The 13438-nt window shown below is 42.6% G+C and overlaps 1 protein-coding gene and 1 long non-coding RNA gene across 4 annotated transcripts in view; one reads left to right on the top strand and one right to left on the bottom strand.

The window, feature by feature from the left end:
- LOC123861601 (uncharacterized) overlaps window positions 1–13438 on the bottom strand; it is a 207623-nt gene that overhangs the window by 13027 nt on the left and 181158 nt on the right. Inside the window, exon 3 of one of the 3 annotated variants that reach the window (XR_008508124.2) lies at window positions 11193–11345. The exons of the other annotated variants lie outside the window; for them this stretch is intronic. This is a non-coding gene — a long non-coding RNA (uncharacterized LOC123861601). The remainder of the gene's footprint in view (window positions 1–11192; window positions 11346–13438) is intronic. 3 annotated transcript variants of the gene reach the window in all.
- FERMT2 (FERM domain containing kindlin 2) overlaps window positions 6751–13438 on the top strand; it is a 95772-nt gene continuing 89084 nt past the window's right edge. The window contains exon 1 of the mRNA XM_064571060.1: window positions 6751–6842. The gene's annotated coding sequence lies outside the window, so the exon portion shown is untranslated. The remainder of the gene's footprint in view (window positions 6843–13438) is intronic.

The raw sequence follows: 13438 nt of genomic DNA, 5'->3' as shown, positions 1-13438 counted from the left end.
GCCAGCCATTAAATATTTTGCATATCATCCTTGAATTAATATAGCTGTAATAAGGTTATTGTTGTTTGGGGGATCATTTAAAATCACAGCATATTAGAGTCCAGTTGTGTTACCTCCTTTAAAAAACAAGAATGAACTTCTATGAAGTGCCTGGAATAGTCATATTCGTAGAGGCAGAAAGTAAAATAGTGGTTACCAGGGACTGTGGTTGGGGAGAAGGGGGAGTTAGTGTTTAATGGAGACAGAGTTTCAGTTTAGGAAGATGAAAAAGTTCTAGAGACAGATGGTGGTGGGGGTTGCACAGCAATGTGAATGTTCCTAATGCTATAAACTTTACTTAAAAATAGCTAAAATGGTAAATTTTGTGTTACATATGTTTTACCACAAAAGAGTCACTATAAAAAATATTCAGCCAAAAATACCAGAATGAGACCACGGGTAGAAAATAAGTTCAAACAGATAATAAAAGGATAGAAAAAAATGTAGGTGTTCAGAAAAACAATAAAAACAAATGGTTTGGGGTATTAATTTCTTTAAAGGAACTAAAGATTGCCTACTGGGAAATTATTGGTATACTAATACCATATTTGAAAATTTTAACTTTCCATAGAAAGGAAATAATCTCCAAGAGAACAAGATGAAATTTTAAAATTTGGATTGATTACTGGAAACACTCCCTGTCTGAGAGATAAATATTAAATTATGAAATGGTCTCCTCAGGGAAATTGTGAAAGTCATCATCCAAAATATTAAAAATTAAATCAGATAAAACATTAGGCAGGCCTAATATAGGAAATGATCCTGGTCTGGTTTGGGGGGACAGACTGGAAGACTTATTGGGGCTTTTCTATTATGTATTTTAAAGATTCTGCCAAAAAGTAAAACCCATATTCTCAGTTTCAGGCGTAAGCTAGAAATTGTTGTTCAGAGTTCCTGAAGAAACAAGTGTTTGATTAGAGGTTGGAGGTAAGGTTTGGGTCCTATTTTGAGTATATTAAACTAGAGACCCAGACTGCCCAACTCCTGCACCACCAAGCATCCTGCATACTCAGTTGGCTTGACCACATGAAAAGAAAGAGCCAAATGCAAAACAGAGTTCTACTTCCTTAATAGCTGAGCAAGCACTTCATAGTCCCACGAGGAGGGACTGAAGTCCAGACTGGCTGGATTGAAGAATGTAGCTTGTGCTGAAGGTCTAGGTGAGGGGTCATTTCTTTGCCCCAAACAGGAGAGGCCTGAGTCTCTGGCAGCCACGTGGAATGAAAGATAGGAAGGTGGTAAGCCTGCCCCAGGTGTGGTATAGCTACCACCAAAAAAAAAAAAAAAAAAGCATTGGGGTGCCTGGGTGGCTCGGTCGGTTAAGCGTCTGCCTTCGGCTCAGGTCATGGTCCCAGGCTCCTGGGATCGAGTCCCACATTGGGCTCCCTGCTCAGTGGGGAGCCTGCTTCTCCCTCTCCCTCTGCCTGCCGCTCTGCCTACTTGTGCTATCTCTCTGTCAAATAAATAAATTAAAAAAAAAAAAGAAAAAAAAGTGTATATAGGTGCAAACTTTAACGTACAGTAAATTTACCTGTTAACCAAACAGTCCAAACGAATAATCTGGGCTTTAAACTACAAAACAAACTCCTCATCTCTTGAGGCATAAAAGGAACAGAGATGGGCAAAGATTTCCAGGTGTGGTGAGAAGGGGGACGTGTCCTCATCCCCATTTTTTCACAGACAAAACACTATTATTTATGAGGATTGATTAAACCTCAGAGATGCAAAATTATTCAATATGTGTTCATATGTTCACCACCTTTAGAAGTGAGAAGGCCAATGGAAGCCCGCGGTGTCAAGAGACATCATTAATGAGCAAGTTACCACTGTGGGTAAGCTGGACCTCAGTCCTACTGGGAGCTCTCCGAGAAACTTTGTGGAATGTCCCTTAGAATGTCTTACTAAAGGGTATGGGACTGGGCTGTTTACCCAGCACCTCCCATCCCTCCATAGTTAAGGGTCACTCCAGGGGTGTTAAATTCTCAGCACCTGCAGCCTCCCCTCAGGCAGAGAGACAAAGGAAGTATATATAAACACTATAAGGCAGGGGTTCCCAAATCTCCGGAATCACCGGGACGACCCAGATTGCAGGACCCCATCCCAGAGTTTCTGATTCAGTAGGTCTGGGGTGGGGTTGGAGAATGCATTTCTAACAGATTCCTGGGTGATGCTGATGCTATTGGTCCAGGGATGACATTTTGAAAATCACTGCTCTGGGCCAAAGCATCAATAGTATCTGTTACTTACTAATATCTAAAGGATAGTAGTCATTAAGGAGACAAAGGGTCAGAGGGAAACTAGAGCTGTCTGGGTAAAGGAAACCCTCTACAAAGACCTGAGGCTGGAGGGAGTCTGTGTGGTTAGAGGAACTGCAAGGTAGTGCTGAGTGAGAAAGAGAAAGACCAGATGAGGCTGGCAAAGTGTGTGGGGATGAGATCAGTCAGGGCCTTGGAGGCATGGTAAGGATTTAGGGTCTTTTTCCTAAGAGAAAGGCAAAGGTATTGAATGGTTTTATTTTTTATTTTATTTTTATTTTTTTTTAAAGTGAATGGTTTTAAATAGGACAGTGACCTGATCAGGCTTGCACTAAAGTGGTGGCAGTAGAGATGGAGAGAAGTAGATGGATCTCATAAATATGTAGGAGAAAGAATCAACAGGACTTGATGATGGATTAAGAAGAGGAAAGAGGTGAAGAATGTATCATAGATGACTCCTAAGTATCTGGTCTGTGCAGTTGGATTGAGAACCACCCTACAAGGAAAGACCCAGGCAGGGTTCAGTAGTGTGCACGTTGAGTCTGAGGCTCATGTGGGACACCTAAGTGGAGACCTGCAATAAGCAATTAGGTATACAACCCTAGAGCTCATGGAAACTCTTAAAAGCATAAAATTGAACAAAAGCCGAAATGGCTGCACTAATGCTTCAGCGAAGCTCGATTTTATTTTATTTTATTTTATTTTATTTATTTATTTTTTTAAAGATTTTATTTATTTATTCATGAGAGACAGAGAGAGAGAGAGAGAGGCAGAGGGAGAAGCAGGCTCCCAAGGAGCAGGGAGCCTGATGTGGGACTCGATCCCAGGACTCTGGGATCATGACCTGAGCCGAAGGCAGACGCTTAACCATCTGAGCCACCCAGGCGCCCCCGAAGCTCGATTTTAAAGTAACCTTTTTCCTCTCTTTCATAAACCTCCCCTCCTCCCTTCTTAGCCTTTTGTTTCAGGAACCCGGTACCACCCTGAAGACATGACAAAGGGGGCTGGCAGCAAGCACACGATTCCGGTCAAAACCAGCTAGATCCTGTATTTCCCTATAAAACCCCCCAGCCCCTTCCTCCAGGGCGGGCTTGCAGTTTTTTTGAAGGCCATAACCAGCTGCAGCCTCCTTTGCCAGGCAAAACAATAAAGCTATTGATCCTCTTTATCCCAAACTCTGTCTTCATGTGACATTTTGCTCCAAAGCATGGAGGCCAGTTTTTGACAATACTCAGAGAGTTCTGGGTTGGTGATTTAAATTTGGGAGTTATTAACATGTAGCTGGTGTTCAAGCCACAGGCTGGGTGAGCCCCCTAAAAAGAGATCTTTGAATGAGAACAAAAGGAGGTTCAGACAGAACCTCAAGGACTCCAATAAATCATGGTTATGATGAGGAACATGATCCAGCAAAAGGGTCTGAGAAGAAGCAAGGGAAGACCAGGAAAAAAATATGGCATGACAGAAGACAAGGGAAGTGTTACAAGGATGAAAGGCTTAAGAACTGCCAAGAAATCAAATCAGGTGAGGGCTATTTATTTATTTATGTAATTTTAAGATGAGAGTTTAAAACGCCTTTCAAATTTAGTGAGATGGAGGTAATTCATGAGCCCAACATGAGCCACTTTAGTTGAACAGGAGGCAGAAACAAGGATGAAATTGGTTCCATAGTAAGAGAGTGGTAATGGAAATGGAGACAGTGAGCATAAAAGACAATACTTAAAATGCTTTTGAGAAGTTTTGATATCTATGAAGGGGAGGACAGCAACTAAGGAGACAGTGAAGTCCGGGGTGAACTTCATGACCTGTCTTCCTTCCAGTCTTTCAAATGTTGGGGAAGACTGGAGCATATTTAAATGCTGAGAGGAAGTCTCTGGGTTGAGAAAGTCTGAAGACCCTGGAAATGGATAATTGAGAATTTATTAACTGAGGAAGAAATGGAATGCAGGGCACAGGTGGATTAACCTTTGATACGAACACAGATGTCTCTTCTGCCTAATGGCAGCCAAGGAGGAGAAAGCACCTTGTGCAGATGCAGGTAGGATTAAAGGTTCAGTAGCATAAGTCAAGGGGGTTCTACTCAGATGGCTTCAATGTTCAATGGAAATAGGAGATGAAGTCATGGGAGAGGGAGGAGTGAGTCTAGTTTGGAAGGGGCTAGGGTTGACTATTCAAGGACAGTGGAGAAGACTGGAGAATGATTTTTTTTAGTGGGGGGAGGGGTAGAGGGAGAGAGAGAATCCCAAGCAGGCTCCACACCCAGTGCAGAGCCCGAGGCAGGGGCTTGATCTCAAAACCCTGAGATCACGACCTACGCCAAAACCAAGAGTTGGACGCTTAAGGGACTGAGCCACCCAAGTGCCCCTGATTTTTTTTTTTAATACTGGAAGGGGAAAAAAACCTCATGGCTTGAATGCAAACTGATTTTCGCAAGTGGGCTGTTTTTGTATGAAGATGAGGACAGTACCTATGAACATTGACATACTTGTTTACAGCTCAGAGATCAGAGACACCATGCTACTCAATATGCATGTGGCCTTGAAAAACACATCAATATTTATATGTGATGTTTATACTCTTGGTTCTAATGATCTTCTAGAGTTTAAGTTTCTTGGAGGCATGGATCTGGGATGTGCATCTGGGCTCATCTGACATGCTACATTTCATTCTTTCATTCATTTCTCAACTATTGAGCACTTGCCATATGACAGGCACTGTGCTAGGTACTGGGGGATATGACCCTGAACGAGGCAGACAAGGGCAGTTTCCCACAAGGACCTCCATTCACATGGACTACAACACTGATGGTGCCCCAGGAGCATCACAATGCAATTGGAAGTTCCCTCCCTCCGAGGAGCTTACATTCTAGGCAGAGGGGAAGACTGGGTGGGATGGAGACAAGCAAACACATGAGATAATTTCAAATTTTTGTTAAGTTTTATGGAAGAAAAAAAGCAGATGAGGAAATAGAAAGTAATTTGGGGGTGGAGACAAAGGTTACTATCAACTCTGTGGCCTTTCTGAAGAGATGATGTTGGGGCTGAGAAAGACCAAGTCTTGGGAAGAGCCAGGGCAGTGGCAGGGAGAAAGGCAAGTGCTAAGACAGAAGAGGGACGAGGCCTCTAGGACCAGAGACAGTGAGCAGGAGCTCAGCGAGGTAGGTTGGCCCAGATCCCATGCTGCCTCTTGAGCCATGTAAGGAGTTTGGGTTTTATCCTAAGCTTGATGGAAAACCCTTGATGTTTCTAAGAGAAGAGTAAATGTTGTGATTTGCACATTTAAAGGATCACTCTAGCTACTGTGTAGGAAATGGACTGCGTGGGGAGAGAGCAGAGAGGCCACTTAGGAAGCTACTGAATAAATAATCCAAGTGAGAAGACAGTGGCTAGGACTAGGATGGTGATGGTGAAGATGCAGAGAAGTGGATCAATGATGGATTGATTTCAGAGACAGATTTGGTGTTAAATTAGTCCCTGGCAGAGATGTTAAATTTGTCACAGCTGGGTGGGCGGGGATGGTGGTAAAGCTGATACCTCGTTTTTTGTTTTGTTTTGTTTTGTTTTGTTTTTAGGCTGAGTGAATGGATGGGTAGTGGTGCTATTTACTGAGATGGAAAATACTGGAGCAGGAATAGATATTGGGGTAGAGCCAGTCTCACATTGTACACACTAGTTAGAAATGCCTATTACACATGGATCTCCAACTCTGGAGCCCCAAGGACAGGTCTGGGCTGGACATTTGGGAATCATCAGCATAGGGACAGTATTGTAAGTCTCTCAGGAGGAGGAGATCAGCTAGAGAGAAAATGCATATAGAGAAGGAAAGAGTGTCCAGACGGTCTACACCGCTGTGCTAAATTTAGGTATGGGCTAGAGGAGAAGGAGCCAGCAAGGGAGACTGAAAAAGAAGACAGAGAGGTAGAAGAAAAACAAGGATGTGGCAACTTCCAAATTCCAAGAGCAGCGAGCGTTTAGAAAGACAGCACCATGTGTTTTGCAACACAGAGGTCATGAGTGACTGTAAGAACAGTTTCAGGGGAATGGTGGAAACAGAGACCAGTTTGGGGGCAAGTTAAAATGTAATTTAGGGTTGAGGAAGTAGAGATGTTGCATAAAGGTGTCTCATCTGAGTGGTTTTGTGTTCTACAGGACCAGGGCAGTTGAACAGGTAGTGGAGAGATACATGTGATCAAGAGAGACCTTTTTCTTCCTTTCTTTAAATGGAGGTGCTAGAGTCAGTTTATTCAGCAATGGTAATGATCTGGAAGGAAGAGTAGAATTAGATGAAGCAGAAAAAACTTCTGATGTGGGAATAGGGTGGAAACCTCCAAAAGCACAGTCTGAAAGAGAGGATGGGATCCAAAAATGAAGAGCTTATCTTTTAATAGGTGCAGGGACGCTTTTTCCATTTGCTTACTAAAGTTCTTAATTATTTGTTGAATGCAGGTCAAAGGAGAGAACAGATTTGCAGTGACACCTCCCAGGCACCAGATGGGGATGTTCAGCTGCAGTCAAGTCTCTGTCACCTGAGCGCCTTCTTAGGAGCAAGTAGGTAAGAGGTACTTCTGTCCTACGTTGGACGGGGTTGGCCCTAGGGCAACTGTAATTGTAGGTGACTTTCTGGTTTGGCTCTTTCAGTGGAACTGCAACTCCTGTTTTGGGAAGAAGAGAAGGTTTATGCATGTGAAGAGGACATTGTGATACAAAGCACAAAGAGCAGGGATCATTTCCCAGAATGGGGGTTGGGAGTCAGTCCGTGTTTTACCTGCCACTAAAAATCGGGAGGAACCAGCTAGACACTAAATAACACTGAAAACCAGGGAGGAGACTAGCGTGATCCTTCACCAGGAAACACTTGAACAAGTCAGAGTTTCCGGTGTGTTGTCGGGACTGACTGCACGAAGGCAGCGGTGGGGAAATGGCCTCTTAGCCTGTGGCCTTGGAGGGATCTGCGAGTGGTGGCCCTGCTGTCCCAGGCCAGTGGGTCCCCAGCAGCGCCTCTGGGCTGGGCACGTTGGCATCTGTGTTGTCACCCCCGGTTCTCTGTTATGGGCCTTGGAATCTGCCCTAGTTGTACCGAAATAATCTCTTAATCACATCCTTCCTTTCTTACATCCGGGCCCCAATCTGACCTCCTGGGAGGGAGTCCACTGAACAGCACAATAACCCAGCCAGCCCCACCCTCTTGTTGGCTAATATTAACAGTATTTATTTAAATATGTTTATGCACGATTTGCTATATCCCGCTGTGTGTTTCTACTTGTGTAAGATGGTTAGAGCCTTCCAATAACCCAATCCAATCCTTGCAAACTGGTATTTCTTCTATCGTGGCAAGGGCTGTTCCTATTTCCCCTGAATCTGTGGAATTAGCCCCCAAATCCCAGAGGCATCTTGGTTTTAGGTTTAAGCAAACTATTTCTCCCTTATATTTTCCATAGTCTTTATGCACGCTCCTGGCTCCTTTGTTCTGAAAAAGCATCTTTGCTCCTGTGGCACCTCCATATTACCGTACTAGTTCTTGCTTTCCTTTCACTGATAAACATCCCTTTTGCTTCTTCAGCTCTTTGAAACCTGTCTCAGCCAGCTATAAAATTGTCCTCTGCAAGGTGAGCAATGATTTTTGCCAGTCGTTGTGTTCTTCAATCACTCTTTATTCTCCTGGACTCCTCTGCATCATTTGATAGTGATGACCACCTTTTCCTCCTTGAAATGTTTTTTTCTTTCCTTGCTTTTTCCTATCCTTTCTTCCCCCGCCCCCCACTCCGCCCTTCCTTCCTTTGATTTGCCTGACACTGGACTAACCTGATCTTTTTTTTCACCTCTGATCCTTTTCTCTGTTGCCTTAGAGGACTCTTCTTCCTGAGTCCTGCCCTTGGGGAGCAGTTAGTAACCCCTGGGTCAGGCTCCTTTGGGGGTGGAGCCATCTCTTCAGGCTTGCCTCTATGTTAATGACTTCTCTCAGAGATTTGATCCCCTCACAAGATAGCCAGGCTTATTTATCTAATTACCCTCTAAATGTTTCCACTGGGATATACGGCTCTCAGCCCAAGTTGAGTATTTCTTTTTTAAAACGTCCCGTCTTCCCCTTACTCCCTAACATCTGCTCCTCCCTATTTCCCATTTCCCAGTTCAGTAACTCCACTGTTCTTCCTGCCTGGTCACCCAAACATAAAAACTTTGAAGCATGAAGCATGTATGACTTTCTTTTTTCAGACCTAGGTTTTAATTCCGGTTCTCTGGCCATCAGGTAACTCACATTAAATAAGGATGATCATAAAAACTCAGGGTTGTTGTGAGGAACATTTAAAGTGTGCTGCACTGCACTTAGAACACCAAAAATGCTCAAAAGCTTTTGACAATAACTCTTTTGAACTTCTTTTTTTTTTTTTTAAAGATTTTATTTATTTATTTGAGAGAGAGAATGAGAGAGAGCACATGAGAGGGGGGAGGGTCAGAGGGAGAAGCAGACTCCCTGCCGAGCAGGGAGCCCGATGCGGGACTCGATCCCGGGACTCCAGGATCATGACCTGAGCCGAAGGCAGTCGCTTAACCAACTGAGCCACCCAGGCGCCCATACTCTTTTGAACTTCTGTCCACCCCTCAATCCCTATTACTTTTCTTACACCGAAGTCAGGAGCAGATTCCAAACCAGCCTTCTGGATTCTAGTCCCTAGCTCTTCCAATCCATCATGCATTATTTTTACTGGGTTCATCTTACTTGAACTTTCATGATATTACTACCATGTACCAACTTTTTAATGGCTCACTGTTTTCTGTCTCGGAATCCAAACTTCTGTCCTATCTACTCTGACCTCACTCTATGCCCACTCTTCCCCAGAGCATCTTCTGGGCGTTTCTTCCTTTCTTCTCCATAGCGGTGAGCATGCCACGCTCACTTCTGCCTCGTGATTTCACATACTACTCCTCTTGATAGGCCTAACTTCCATTCTTCAGACCCAGTTAGATTTAGCTTCTTCATAAAGACGTTCTATGACTTCCCTGATGACCTTCTTTTGGAGGTTAGGTTATCATAGTCCTCATAGCGGGTTTGTACTTCACGATTTAGATGTTACAGTGATAGTTTTTCTCCCTTCTGACTTTTTTATTTTTATTTTTATTTTTTTTAAAGATTTTATTTATTTATTTGACAGAGAGAGGCACAGCGAGAGAGGGAACACAAGCAGGGGGAGTGGGAGAGGGAGAAGCAGGCCTCCCGCAGAGCAGGGAGCCCGATGTGGGGCTCGATCCCAGGACCCTGAGATCATGACCTGAGCCGAAGGCAGACGCTTAACCGACTGAGCCACCCAGGCGCCCCCCTTCTGGCTTTTTTAATGAATCATTTCTTTAAATACTTGTACATAAATATTAATGCTAGGCAAAAGATGGAAAAATCATGTGCTCATTGACCATTTGTATATCTTCTTTGGAGAACTGCCTATTCAGATTATTTGCTCATTTAATTATGTCTTATTGTTGATTTATAATAGCTTTATATATTCTAGATATAAGTCCCTTAAATGATATACGATTTACAAATTTTTTTCCCATTCTGTGGGTTATTTTTTCACATTTTTCATGCTGTCTTTTGAAATTTAGTTATTTTTTTATTTTGATAAAATTGAATTTAGTTTTTCTTTTGTTGCTTTTGCTTTGATGTCTTATCTAAGAAGCTATTGCCTAATCCAAGATTACAAAGATTTACTCCTATGTTTTCTTCTGAGAATTTTAGAGTTTAGATCTTAAATTTAGGTCTGTAATCCATTTTGAGTTAATTTTTGTATTCAGTGTAAGGTAGGGGCCTAATTTATTCTTTTTGCACGTGGATATCCTTTATGATGTTTTAAATATAAACCTCCTACATTAGATAGATGTTCCTTTAAGACCTTGTGACGTGTTATACATCTACGTGTCTGTCTCTGTGCCCTGCACTGTACTAAGCACACAATTAGCTACCTTGTTTGTGTGAGCCTATGTGTGAACCCTTCAAATTTTTGTCAAGGACAGACTATCTCACAAAATGACATGATGTTCAAAATTAAATCAAAGAAAAGAGTTTTTAAAGTATCCCCCAGCGTGGTTTCCTGCAAAAAATTTTCTATACTCTGGCGTGGCAAATACAAGCAGCGCATTTCTTTCCCCTTGAAATAGATTTCATTGCTATCTCAGAGTCTGTGTCGAAACATCCCCACCCCCGGCAAATCTGCCCTGTTTCTAGGTTTGCCAGTCCTTTTCTTGCCGTTCGCAGTGACTACCACTTTTATAAAAACAGTGGCCCTTGCAACCTTCCTTCCCATTCTTCACACTCCATGCCCCTTGATTTCTACCTCCTTAGTAGCTTTACCAGTATCTTCCATTTTTGGCAATCCCTGGGATGAAGAATTCTGCTCACCTGGTATTTGACAGGAATAATTCATTACATTTCATCTTGCTGGCCTCATATGGTGGTTTTAAGTGCATTTTTAGCCACCCATACACATTCACACTCACACAAACCTTATTTTTTCCTATCACCCAACATCTCTTTCTTTCAAACCCAGTGGGTATATTTTGTATTAACCTTTTAGAAATATAAAAGCACAGTTTAGGGCGTCTGGGTGGCTCAGTTGGTTAAGCGACTGCCTTCGGCTCAGGTCATGATCCTGGAGTCCCTAGATCGAGTCCCGCATCAAGCTCCCTGCTCTGCGGGGAGTCTGCTTCTCCCTCTGACCCTCCCCCCTCTCATGTGCTCTCTCTCTCAAATAAATAAATAAATAATCTAAAAAAATAAAAAATAAAAGCACAGTTTAGGTAGGCTCAGAGAAAAAGCTGAACTCAACCTGTGGATTACCCAGCCCAAGGGCTGCATTTGACGGCACATCTGTGAGGTATCATTTGGTCTAAATCTAAGACCAGTGCTTGGTACCTTATTTGGATATTGCTGCTTTCAGTGCTTGGGCTGTTCTTCCAAACACTGGAGTTCTCAGCTACTTTTCAGCATGATGTCAGTATCACAAGTATTGCATTGTCTTGGAGGTTCTAGTGGGGGATTTCAGATAAGATTCCACATCTGAATATACTGAAAAACATTAAGTAGAAGTAAACATTTAAGAAATGCACTTGAAAGCCAATCACTTGATAAACAGGGGAAAAAAAAAACCAGTTTCAGCAATTGGGAGTCTGACTCCCCTTTCATCTTCAAAACAAGCGCCAGCTTGAAATACTCAAAAAGAAGGCCGAAGGGACCGGCTGCACCCATCCTAATCTAATTATTCCTCCGATGGTACTTAACAGAGGGTCACTGCCTTCCCGGGCACTATACTGCTCAAACATAAACTGCTGATTTTCTAAAGATAGGAAAGTCTCTTGTCATGCTAGAACTAAGCTATTTCAAATGTTGAGAAATGGGGCTGTTATTTACAATATTAACCATCCCCTCTGTCACTAAATGTAGGGAACATTCAAGAAGTGCGCAGTAGTCAGCGCAGTAGGCACTGTGGTGGGAGGTTGTTCAGAAAGTACTCACTGGAAAGTAAGAAAAGAACTAGAATGTGGAAACTGAGTGTTAAAAGGGTTTCTGAGACATGACAGTTAGCTTCGAAAAATTTGTCTGAAGGAAGGGGAATATTCAGAAAGGATATGGATATTTTTGGTTCTCCAGAGGCATATTTGAGAAGCAGGAGTTATTCAGGACTTACTGGAACACTTGCAAAGGTCATTAAGGTACAATGCTCATTCCTGGCTTCATTTTAAATCTCTGTCCTTCCCTTTCCCGCCTCCCCCTGCCCCTAATTTTGTGCCACTTACAATGTATGCTATCTCATAGCCTATGCATCCTTATACATTGCCACAAATCTTTTTGAGATAAGATGTGGAAATAACAAACACATAAAATTTTAAAAGCCAGGATTTCCCTAGTAATGAGATTTCTCCCTGACCTACTGTTTCTTTGACATTTGTATTGATTGGGTACCAGCATGTTTTCATTTTCTTTGTTTCAAGCTATTTGTAAATTTGTGGGCAGTGCAAAGAATTTAAGTCCCTGCTCTCAAAGAACTCATGTTTTATTTGGGGGATATTAAGAAACTTTGACAAAAGGAAACCCCTGAAAATCCTGCCACGGAGTCCAGCAGCTTCTCCATCAGCTGTGTCCATCATTGTGAATGTGATGGCATGCATAGAGAAATTGAGATGCTGGATGAAATTTAAGGTGGTGACAGAAAAGTCCTGAATGCAAAGCTTTGGAGTTTGTAGAAAATGAAGGAAAAAATCTCCCATGATCTCAACACCAAGACAGCTTCTTATCATTTTAGTGTATTTCCTTCCAGTCTTTTTTCTCTGAATATTTGAAGATAAGCTTGTGATGTTACAGCCACATGTACAGTTTTGAACAGCTTTTTACCCTAACAAGCAATTCCCTATTTTATTAAGATCGTTTTCCTATATATTTTCAGCACCATAATTTACACAAATATTCCCTCCTCTCTGGACATTCATACTGCTTCCAAGAGAACCATCTGGAACCTCCATGAGTAGAAATAATTGGAGAGTGGAGAGACGACAGACTTGAGGCATCAGTTTCTCCATGATGACTAGCTGAAAATACTGTAGTGGTTTTCCCTATTTTTTGTGCCAGACCTCTGGCATCTGAATTTCGCTGCTTTCCTTTCACTCTTTTACGGGTCCCACCCCTTTCTTGAGGCCTCTAACCTCGTTTCCCAACTGCGTTGATGAACTAAGGTTTATTTGCCCAGTTAGGTTCCTTTTCAAAGTAATTGACACAGTTCAAGAACACTGAGACTTTAAAAACTGGGGTCTTTTACGGGACCTGAGATATCTGAGTCTTTCTGACCCAGACTTTTTGAGTCATGTGTTTGCCAGCGAGGCAGGTTCCCTGGCTAGCTGTTTCTGAATTGAGCGCAACAATAAATGGGTGAAGCGGAAATGAGGTGGGAAGCAGGAGGACCATTTTCTATCACTAGTCAGTCTCAACAGGTAGAGTTCTTTAGTTCTTCTCGGTACCTGCTGGCACCATTCCAGAGCTATTAAAATTCTTTCAAGGTGTGGCTGAGGGTGGGGTAGAAGATGTTCAGCCATCTGAAAGCCTTAGTAGACTGTTAGTTCTAAGTTGCATATAAAAATACACAAAGAACTGGAGCGGCTGAAGAAACA

This window comes from Mirounga angustirostris, unplaced genomic scaffold (assembly GCF_029215605.1).
Source record: "Mirounga angustirostris isolate CCGP_5_RB_7025 unplaced genomic scaffold, mMirAng1.0.hap1 SCAF_9, whole genome shotgun sequence".
Taxonomy (NCBI): Eukaryota; Metazoa; Chordata; class Mammalia; order Carnivora; family Phocidae; genus Mirounga; species Mirounga angustirostris.
Note: the sequence above shows the minus strand (reverse complement) of the source record. Positions and strands in the feature narration are given on the sequence as shown.